This window comes from Cricetulus griseus, chromosome 3 (assembly GCF_003668045.3).
Source record: "Cricetulus griseus strain 17A/GY chromosome 3, alternate assembly CriGri-PICRH-1.0, whole genome shotgun sequence".
NCBI lineage: Eukaryota > Metazoa > Chordata > Mammalia > Rodentia > Cricetidae > Cricetulus > Cricetulus griseus.
In genome coordinates this window covers 74,287,466-74,299,544 of record NC_048596.1, presented here as the reverse complement: position 1 = coordinate 74,299,544, position 12,079 = coordinate 74,287,466, and positions in this window count along the sequence as shown.

Below are 12,079 nucleotides of genomic sequence, written 5' to 3'. Positions count from 1 at the left end.
CTTGAATTCACAGAGATCCACCTGCCTCTGCCTCCCAAGTGCTGGGATTAAAGGTGTGCGCCACCAACACCCGGCCTCTTTACTCTCTCTTTAAAGACTTTATTATTTATAAACTATTATTGTTATTGGCTTTTCCAGACAGGTTTTTTTCTGCAGGTTTGGAGACTGTCCTGGAACTCACTTTGAAGACCAGGCTGGCCTCAAGCTCACAGAGTTCCTCCTGCTTCTGGGACCCGAGTGCTGGAGTTAAAGGCATGTGCCACCACCGCCCAGCTTTTTATTTGTTTTGTATAAACTGTTAGACCCCCGGAAAGCTCAGGCCTCCGGGATCTCAGCCCAGGACTTCGGACACCAGGTGGATTCGAAAGCTTGATGCAAACTGCATGAGGCTTTATTGTTGTTTAGCAAGCTAACCCCATGTTAGCTCGGGTCTTTCACTCACCAGCCATGGCAGATGACTAGCAAAGACAGCTCGAACCGGCTGCATGGAGACCTTGTAGGGCAACATAAGGGGAGTGTCTAGGGGTATGCATAGGCTCAGGATTGGTGTGCCTCCAGGCTTGGAGGGTTTGCCCTGTGTTGATTGGCCAACTGGTTGTTATGGCCAATAGGCCCTCCCATGGTGGTTGCTATGCTCTGTGCGTCATTGCTGTGCACTTGTCCGTAAAGCACACCCAGAGCCATAAAGCATAGTGCCACCAGCTAACTTTTGATGGGTTCCTTGCCACGAGGCAGGCATCTGACCTTAGTGACTAAGACAAGGTCAGACAAGCTGTTACAGCTGCTGAAATAGGGAGCTGCTCCCTTCATTCCCCCATTTTTTTTTTTTTTGGAGATTCCAATCATGGAATTGCTGTCTCTGTAGCACCCCCATCAGGGAGTGAGAGATATTGGCATCCCCATGCAAGGGAGTTCCTTCTGACTTAGCATTTTAACCAGGGAAAATGGGTGGCATAAACTTTCCCATGCTACTTCCTGCTGACTTTGGGATGATGTTAGAGACCCCAGAAGGTTGAAATACTAGTCAAAAGCAAAAAAAAAAAAAAAAAAAAAAAAAAGGAATTTAGGCAATGGGGAATCCACCAGGGGCTGTTGGCAGACTCTGTTGCAGAGGCAGGGGGTGTCCACATCAGCTGGACTGGTTCACATCCACAGCAAGTCCAGGGCTCGAAGTCTACTTAGAACAGCCTGTAGTCAGCAACTGACACTCGGATGTCTGCCAGAAGCAGAAACCTGTTTAAGACATGTTTAAACTAGGAACAGAAGTTAAAACTTATTTACTGAAGCCCACAGTCCAGAAAAAGCAGATATCTGGATATCTGTTCAAACAGCAGGAACATATTTATAATTTATAACTACAGATTTGGGCTATAAGCATGTACATTTTTCTTCTGTCCAGAGAGCCAGGTATGGATTGGACAGAGGTGCCTTTGGCCTGATGAAAAGCCCTTTAAGTTTATACTTAGATGACAACCAAAATAAACTTAAAAACCTTGAACTTGTGACTGTACAGTAGGTAGTCATTACTTTATCAGCTAACATGCTGACTATAGTCTTGTGGATATGACTGTCTGATGCTGTCAAGCTGACAACCATTAATATTTCAGAGATCTGAGAAGGGTATATTTTATCTGAATCTATTAAAAAGCAACAGAAGCCAGTTAGAAGCCAGTCCATATACAGTTAGCCATACCCAAGTCTCTCCATTATCGCTGGAGGCAGATGTCTCAAAGAACAGCAATCTTTGCCAGGCCTATAAGGTGAGAGGTTTTTTTTTCTCTCTGTGGAAGAGGGACATGGAAAAGACTGACCTTGTTTTGTCTAGGCAAAGGGGGTGCAATCAATTTTCCAGTGTCCAGCAGCTTTGTCCACAGTCTCGGCCAGGTTCTTGGCAGGCGGCAAGTATCACATCTGAGCATCTCGCTCACTGTTCCAGGTACAGGAACTGGGGTGCCTCATAATCTTCTTTGGAGACTTTGGGTCACTGTCAGGATCTGGCAGTCTGTCTGATATTATAAACTTTAAAGATAACAATTTAAATGCCATATTCTGCAGGTCTCTGAAGCATTAGAGGTCTGTCTGTCTGTTTTAGTTACTTGCCTTAAGCACACAGGTGGCTAGGTAAGGTCTTATTTCTGTAATTAATTTTCAGTCTGACTCTAACTAGTTTTAACTTAGTAAAATATTTGAAACTTAGCACAGCTGAATTTAAAACTGTATAGAGTTACCTTATAGTCCTTAAACAGTAGCTACATGTACATATTTTAGCTGCTTGCTTAAACTTAACTTCTGAAAACATAAACTGAAACATCTTATAATAGATTAGCAGGTTTTATAAAACAAGAACTTGACATTGTCAGGCTTTGCTTAAAAATGATTCTAAATTGAAGCTTTTAAGTACAAATATTAATAAAATATTTAAAAAACATAAACATTTAAAAAACTGGTTTTAAAAGAAATTTAAATTCCCTTAATGTCTTTCTGTAATATATAGAAGCATTAACAATTTAAATCTTAACTCAAAAACTTGTTTCCAAATGGTGCCTCTAATTCCCATGCAGTCATCTTTAGTCAAGATGACAGTTCAAGTATCTTTTTTTTTTTTTGGTTGGTTTTAGAGATAGCATCTTATGTAGCTTGGGCTGGCCCCAAACTCTTGTATGCAGCCAAGGATGATCTTGACCTTTTTTAAAATTTTTTTATTTATTATGCATACAACATTCTGCTTCTATGTATATCTGCACACCAGCAGAGGGCACCAGATCTCATTACAGATGGTTGTGAGCCACCATGTGGTTGCTGGGAATTGAACTCAGGACTTCTGGAAAAGCAGCCTGTGCTCTTAACCTCTGAGCCATCTCTCCAGTCCCTCAAGTATCTTTTTTTTAACTTCAGCAAAATGGCTACCAGTCATTTTGTGCCATGTGGCTAGCTACAAAATGGCAGTGACCTGCACCATTTGTTTTAGCTCTATGCTTGTAACAGAACTTAGGTTACGCCAGGAAACAGAACATTTTAAAACAAGCATATATAAATTACTTGAGAAATAAACAGGACTTTTTAAACAGAATTAACCTAATGTGGTCAAAATTTTAATTTATATTACCAATTTTTAAAATTTACTATTTGTAGACATGAGAAATAATAACAGTTTACATTTTTTGTTTCCTCTGACTTTTAACAACCTTTTCTCTGACCTTCTATGACTTGCTTTAACCCTCTATAACTTTCTAACTCTCTATAACCTTTGGTTTATTCCTCTGATTTTCTTAGGCATTCTTAGACCAATTTCTCTTTCCCTTTCTCTCTTCATTATTTTAGTCTCCTACATTTTCTCTCATTTCTCAGTCAACATAAAAAGTCCCTTTTATAGTTTTTAATAACTTTAAGGCGGTTTTTTTTAGAACGTCTGGATCAGGCCAGATGGTTCACCTGCCCGAGCTCCATGTGCTCAGGGCAGAGACCTGGGTGGGGGAGGATGCTGCTGGTAATCCCAGACCCTTGGCCAATGCAGGGGTGGGGAAAAGACCCCACGGTCCCCCTGCATACCATGTGTGTGGAGCACAGAGAAGGCCTGCAGCCATGTGCTCAGAGCAGGGAAACTCCAGCTGCAAGGCAGGACCCACGGCAGGATGGCAGTTGGGGCAGAGACAGCCCCACTTCGCATGCCTCACAGACCCAGGTGAAGATAGAAAAACAGACTCACCTATATCGGCCAGCTGTGAGGGCAGGGGACTCGGCTGCAACACATTATAACCCATGGCGATGGCAGAGGAACTCCTGTACTGTGCCACGTGCTCAGGGCAGCAAGAAAAGACCCCTGACCCATGCATGCCATGTGCATGGCAGTAAGGACAGAGAAAGACACTTAACAAACACACAGCACAAATGTGAGACTTGGACAGACAGCACAGTCGGAAGGCTGCCGCCCGAAGCTCTGCCCTAAACAATTCTTGTAGGCCTACTTACAGATGCCGCTAGCGACCATATTTACAAAATTAACAGAACTGACACACCACCAAAAAGCAGGCGGGGAGGGAGTGGACTGCAACAGATCAGATAACATAGATAACAAACCTACACAACTGTCCAGTCACCCAGCCCCTTCCAACCCTCCAGGCTTTACAGAAACCATACAGAAACAAAGACTGGAAAAGAAAGTTACCTAGTGTGGCACCACATGACTCAATGAAAGGGGGTGTTGTGGTGGATCCTGAATTGAAAACCAATGATGAAAACACAGAGACAGAATAGACAGAAAAGAACAGACGCCAACCCAATCTGCCTGCGCCGCTTATAAGGCAATGGCGCCGGGAAGACGGGCAGCAGAACCAGGCGGCTACATTCACCGCTAACTGAGGAGGGTCCAAGTGTCCTTGGCTGTAGGGAGCCGTCCCTGCATTCTCCATTACAAGATGGCGCCTGCATCCGGCAGGCACCGAATGGTAAACAAGTTAGTGCGCAGGCGCTGGGTAACTTTCCATCCCTTGGTCTCTGCCTCTCCCGTGGCGTCATATGGTCCGATGAGCTGCAGCCAGTCAGGGGGTAACACGTCCGAGGCGGCAGTTGCCAGCCTATATAAGGGATGGGTTTTTGGGAGTTCGGGATCTCCACTGTGTAAGCTTATGCTCTCCCTCTCAAGATGCATTAAAGCTTTACTGCAGAAGGATCCGAGTGTCCTGTGTCATTCTTGCTGGCGAGACGATCGCGCGGGACATCTGGTGCCGAAACCCGGGAACTTGTTAACATCGCCAGCACCGCGGAGACCCCTCGGAGGACGGGGCGGATTCAGAACTGCAGGGTGGTAAGTTCGGGGAGGTATGCTTAATCCTGATACCTTTTTTTTGACTTTGTCCTTAATTTGTCACCACCATGGGATGGGTTAGTAGAAGCCTTAACTCTAGTCTTGATTCTTCTTTTGCTCATATTGGTCTTATATTGTGCTCATCGTGGCTGGTGTTTCAGTTCGCGACCAAGTGGACCCCAGGTAGCCGCCTAATGGGCTCTTCAAAACAGAGAGACCTAATTAAAAACTGTCTAGAGGATGAGGCTTGCCGTCCCACAGTAGCAGAGAGTCAAGAAACGCTTAAAGAGGTACAGGATAATATATCAGAAACCGAACGAGATGAGAGATTAGGAGCTCAAAAAAGGAACGACATGTCTAAGAAAAAGGGCCCTCCCCAGGATACAAAAAAGGGGGGAGAGACGATAGGGGATGACCAGTCACACCCCGGTAAATTTAAGAGAAATAAAGACTCAAAACCTAGTCTCTACCCTACGGTGAAACTAGAGGCTTTGGAGCTGAGCAACTCAGACTCTAAGATTTTAGACTCTAGCGAGGAAACAGAGCTAGAGGAGGAGGCAGCACGATATGAAGAGGACAGATACCACCCCGATAGATATCGGCTGCCAAAAGTGAAAGCAAATATGAGGCCACCGCCTGTTAATCCAGCGGGTGTACTTCCATCAGCACCCCCATTACAAAAATTTGGTACCGACTCCTTTTTACCATTAGAGGAGCGGAGGAAACTGCAGATGGCTTTCCCAGTCTTTGACAGGGGAAAAGGCCGCACATGTTATCCAACACTGCTTGGAGGCCTGGGGTGCCTGGGGAAAGCCTCATATCCTAAACTTGTTAATGGTCAGAGAAAAGGTTGTTACAAGTCAGAGAAAATGTTCTGTTTCCTGGTAGCCAGCCACATGCAACCTGGTCACATGACTAACTGGTCGCCATTTTGCTAAAGTTAAAAAAAAGGATACTTATACCGCCATCTTGACTAAAGTTGACCGCATGGAAATTAGAGGTACCATCTTAGAAACAAGTTTTTCAGTTAAGATTTAAAATGTTAATGCTTCTATATATTGCAGAAAGACCTTAAGGGAATTTAAATTTCTTTTTAAAACCAGTTTTCAAATGTTTGATTTTATTAATGTTTGTACTTAAAGAGCTTCAATTTAGAATTATTTTTAAGCAAAGCCTGACAATGTAAAGTTCTTGTTTTATAAAAGATGCTAATCTATTATAAGATGTTACAGTTTATGTCTTTAAAAAATTAAGTCTAGGATGTTGGTAGCACACACCTTTAAGCTCAGGGTGGTGGTGACACACACCTTTAAGCTCAGGGTGTTGATGGCACACGCCTTTAAGTTGAGGGCGTTGTTGGCATATGCCTTTAATCCCAGCATTCGGGAGTAAGAGGCAGATGGATCTTTATGAGTTCAAGGCCTGCCTGGTCCGGCAGATCGAATTCCAGGACAGGCTCCAAAGTCACAGAAAAACTCTGCCTCAGAAAGAAGTTAAGCTACTGTTTAAGGAATATAATGTAACTCTATATAGTTTTAAGTTCAGCTGTATTACAGAAATAAGACTTTACCTAGCCACCTGTGTGCTTCTTAAAAACAGATAATGGGCCGGCTTATACTTCTCAAAAGTTCTGACACTTCTGCAGACAGATGGAGGTTACCCATCTGGCCTATCTTATAACCCTCAAAGACAAGGCATTGTGGAACGTGCCCATCGCATGCTTAAGTCTTATTTAATCAAACAAAAGGAGGGAATGGGAGCATCCTTACCCTCGGTGCCAAGAGTTGCAATATACATGGCACTCTTTACCCTTAATTTTCTAAACATTGACGCTCAGGGCCATACTGCGGCCGAGCGCCAGACCTCAGAACCTGAAAGCCAAAGGAAATGGTAAAATGGAAAGATATCTTAACTGGTCTTTGGAGAGGCCTGGATCCTATTCTCATAAGATCCAGGGGAGCTATATGTGTTTTTCCACAGGATGAAGAGAATCCCCTGTGGATTCCAGAAAGACTCACCCGAAGAGCCCCTTCGGACCCTCAAAAGTCGGAACTCCACCTTCTCCCCGGGAGTTGAGAGCCGCTATTATCCAGATTAACTCCACGCGCCTTGACCTGTCCTTGACGGAGGGATTGTCATCATGGATCGCTTCAGCTGTCTCCTATTTTAAGGAATGGGTGGGGGTGGGATTGTTTGGTGCAGCCGTTTGCTGCGGATTGATGTTGCTTCTCTGGCTGGTCTGTAGGCTCAGGGCTCAAACTAAGAGAGACAAGGTGGTTATCGCCCAAGCGCTTGTAGCTTTGGAACAAGGGGCTTCCACTGATATTTGGCTAACTATGCTTAAGCAATAGGCCGCCGGCCAGACAGCTCTTGCACACCCGGAGCCTAGGCTCATTGCACAGGGTAGAGTGTCTGGCTTGAGCAGCCCATGAGGGATGTCGAGCAAGGCATCGCACAGAGAGTTGCCCAGTATGCAGGCTTCTCTGGGAGGCATGTTGTCCTGCATAAGGGTTGCCTGCCCTAGTCTCCCTTTCCCAGAAAAACGGCAGAGGACAGGTCGAGAGCGCTTCGGGTCAAGCTAACAGCCTAATGGCGACTCTCGTACACAGTCTTAATGTTTGATTGGGAAGGTACAACCTCTGCCTCTATCCCTCAACATATGGGTGACCTATTTGCTTGTAAAAATATGAAGCCTTATCATTAATTAATAAAAAAGGGGGAGATGTAGGGAGCCGTCCCTGCATTCTCCATTACAAGATGGCGCCTGCATCCGGCAGGCACCAAATGGTAAACAAGTTAGTGCGCAGGCGCTGGGTAACTTTCCATCCCTTGGTCTCTGTCTCTCCCGTGGCGTCATATGGTCCGATGAGCTGCAGCCAGTCAGGGGGTAACACGTCCGAGGCGGCAGTTGCCAGCCTATATAAGGGATGGGTTTTTGGGAGTTCGGGATCTCCACTGTGTAAGCTTATGCTCTCCCTCTCAAGATGCATTAAAGCTTTACTGCAGAAGGATCCGAGTGTCCTGTGTCATTCTTGCTGGCGAGACGATCGCGCAGGACACTTGGCCTCTGTTCGTACCTCCTGGGTGTCCTCAGGACAGCAGTCTGTGATCTTCCCAGCACATCTGCAGATCACAGTTGAGGTGGAATCCGGGGATGCGGGTGGTTAGTACAGAGACAGACACAAACAGCAAAAACGGGACAGACACAACAGACAGGACAAACCACAAGGCAGACCAAATTACAGACACAGTCATGGCACCAAACCAAAATTACAAACAACCCTTGGATGTCAGAAGCCAGCCTTGGCGACCCCATACCTAGTTAGACGCCAGAAAGTCTGGAATATCACAGGAGATTCCGGATATCTGCCTGAGAAGCAACTAACACCTATCCCCTTCCCCATTTCCTTAGTTAGTGCCTGAGATAAACACAGGAGATTCAGAATACCTGCCTGAGAACAATTAACTCATCCCTCCCCCCACTTCCTTTTTCTCTGCTTCCTCCTTTCTCTATAAAAACCCCTTGGATAAATCAATAAACGGGCCTTGACAATGGAATCTGCTTGGTCCGGCTCTTTCTTTCTCGCCCATTATTTGCAGGCATGATCCACCTCGGACCCACGAATTACCGGAGCCCCGAGGGCTGGGGGCACTTGGACTTTCGTCCAGGGTGGAACCAAGGGTTCCCAGAACACGTCTGCTTCTGGGGAACGTCTGCTTTCCCTAAGGTCCAAATTAAATGACCCTCGGACTTTCGTCCAGGACAGAAATCAGGGTCTCAGAACATGTCTGTCTCCCCCTGAGGTCCAAATTACCAAATACAAGTCCTGCGCAGGCACAGATCAAATTCAAGTCATGGCACCAAACCAACAAAACAGAACAAGCAAACATGGACATAACATTGAACATATAAGTTGCGAACTCAAATCATCTTACCTCCAAGATCGAATCCACTCAGGTGAGGAGTGGTCACAAATCCCGGACAAGCTCCCAAATGTTAGACCTCCCCCCAGAAAGCTCAGGCCTCCAGGGTCTCAGCCCAGGACCTCGGTCACCCCAATCACCAGGCAGATTCGAAAGCTTGATGCAAACAGCATGAGGCTTTATTGTTGTTTAACGAGCTGACCCCATGCTAGCTCAGGTCTTTCACCCACCTGCCATGGCAGATGGCTAGCAAAGACAGCTTGAACTGGCTGCATGGAGACCTTGTAGGGCAGCGTAAGGGGAGTGTCTAGGGGTACGCACAGGCTCAGGATTGGTGTGCCTCCAGGCTTGGAGGGTTTGCCCTGTGTTGATTGGCCAACTGGTTGTTATGGCCCATAGGCCCTCCCATGGTGGTTGCTATGCTCTGTGCGTCATTGCTGTGCACTTGTCCGTAAAGCACACCCAGAGCCATAAAGCATAGTGCCACCAGCTAACTTCTGATTGGTTCCTTGCCACGAGGCAGGCATCTGACTTTCTAGTGACTAGGACAAGTTCAGACAAGCATGTGTTCAGCTGTTATGTCTGTCGAAAGGGGCAGGCATCTGACCTTAGTGACTAAGACAAGGTCAGACAAGCTGTTATGGCTGCTGAAATGGGGAGCTGGTCCCTTCAAAACTATTTTTTTTTAATGTCTATATCCTTTCTCTTTTGTTTTTTAAGCCTGTGCACATTTTCAAATACACTGTAACCTGTTTAGAGGTTTGGAGTTTTTGTTTGTTTGTTTTCTGTCTGAACCTGCTTTGCTGCTTGTCCCTAGTCATTTTTGACCACATGAGCTTTTAAAACTGCTAAGTGGCTAGGACTTCTGCCATGCTTTGGCAGTTGGCTATGCCCACTTCTTGGGTCTTTGTGAGCCGGATGGTCCCAGTGGGAAGTAGGTGATTAAGAACTCCATTCAACCCCTCAGCTCTTTAATACCAGCGCCCTGCACAGTGGCAGCCTTTTCTTCACTTTCTTGTTTCTAGTTAGCATGAAAAAGGGTGTTTAAGTGCTCTGCTTTAAGGCGCTGTTTTATTTTTGTTTTGTTTTTTTTTAGCTTTCTCCGGCCCTGTGTGGACATTTGGGCCTCACATTGGAACACCAAAATGAAATTGTTGTTTTCTTTTTTAATTCTTTAGGGGCCCACCACACAGCTCCCAAATAAATACACAGAGACTTACTATTATTTATGAATGCCTGGCCTTAGCTTGACTTGTTTGTAGCCAGCTTTTCTAACATAAATTATCCTGTTTCTCTGTATATATCCTTCTTTCCTTCTTACTCTGTAGCTGATTGTATGGCTGGTTGGCTGGCCCCTGGTGTCTTCCCTTTTTTCTTTCTTCCCTAGATTTTTCCTCCTATTTATTCTTTCTGCCTGGCAGCCCCACCTGAAAGACTTAAAAATTAGCAAAGAAATATAGCCCAGAAACTCACCAAGGCACGATGCCTTAGTGCCCGGAATTTACCAGCCACCAGCAATTACTCCCTTACAAGGCCATAAGATAACTGGGTACCAAGAATTCCCATATGGCCACCCTCCCCGAGGGGCTAATGAAGGAAACAGATTGCCCCACCAACCAATGTGTCAATAATTAACAATTAAGGGTCCCTATGAAACAAAGAGATAGCTACCATTAGTTAGCACATCCTGAGGTCTGCAGGTTTTATAACTGGTGAGGTTATATCTGATTCCAAGGCCTCCCCTCAAGACAAAGGGCCTCCTAGGAACCCATGACTCTGGTCACCTATTCAACGGACAGAGAGTCGAGGCCCCTCCCTAAGCTTATGGTTTTTGCCTTTAAAAACGCCTGTGCCTGGAGGACAGGGCTGCTCTCTAGCCTGCATGCTGAGAGAGCCCGTTTGTACAAATGTCCACCTTTCATTAAAGCCTCTTGCTGTTTGCATCAAGTTTCTGCCTCCTCATAGTGATTGGGGTGGCCACAGTTCTGGGAAAAGATACTAGAAGCCTGAGCTTCCGGGGGTCTTACAACCTATCCTTCTCTCCTCTCTCATAGCTTTTGGCTGTTCAGCTCTTTATTAGACCAATCAAGTGTTTTAGGCAGACAGAGTAACACAGCTTTACAGAGTTAAATAAATGCAACATAAAAGAATGCAATACATCTTTGCATCACTAAACAAATATTCTACAGCATAAACGAATATAATGTATCTTAAAACTAAAATCATATTTCACAACAGCCTTGGCTGTCCTAGAACTTGTTCTGTAGACCAGGCTGGTCTTGAACTTAAGAGATTCTCCTGCCTTTGCCTCCCAAGTGCTGGCAATGAAGGCATGCACCACCACAAACCAGCTCACACACACACACACACACAAAAACCTTAAAATAATACACTCATTTATTCATCTATTTATTTACATATATGTGTATACATGTGTTTATTTACATGTGTGTATGTATATATGCACATCCTGGTGCACATGTGAAAATCAGAGGCCCGTTATGGTAGTTGGATTTATTCATCCAACCTTGTGAGCGCCAGTAATTGAAGTCAGGTTATCAGGTTTGGTAGAATCACCTTTACTCACTGAGCCATCTCACCAGCCCCTCACCTTTTTATTGGCTTTTTTGAGACATGATTTCATGCATTCCAGGCTAGTCTCAAACTCCCTATGTATCGGGAGGCAGAGGCAGGCGGATCTCTGTGAGTTCGAGACCAGCCTGGTCTACAAGAGCTAGTTCCAGGACAGCCTCCAAAGCCTCAGAGAAACCCTGTCTTGGGAAAAACAAAACAAAACAAACAAAAAAACCTCCCTATGTAACCGAATTTGTCATTAAACTTGCAGTCCCGTGTTATTGCTCATCAAGTACTGGGATTATAGGCATTGGTCCATCACCAATCTGCTCTAAGTCTATAGCAAAGTCACTGCAAATCTATAAATCTAGAACTCTATCTAGTAAAGCTGCAGAGTTAAGACTCCATATTCTGTGTTTCATGTACTCCATTCTTGGATCTTTTTTGAGGCAGGGTCTCATGTATCCTAAAAGTCCTTGAATTTACAAGGTGGAGGATCTTTTTTTTAATTATTTATTTTTATTGTATAGGCATTGGTGCTTTGCCTGCCTACATGGATTGCCTTGTCTCCACCTCCTGAGTGCTGGGATTACAGATGTGCCCCACCATACTGAGTAACGCACTGCTAGAGATCAAATCCAAGGCTTCCCACTTAAGCACTCCAGCCGAGTCACATTCCTATCCTGTTTGTTTGCTTTTTGAGACAGTTCTGAAATAGGCTAGCTCAAACTAGTCATTTTCCAGTCTGAGCTTCCTGAATGCTGGAGTCTTAGGAAT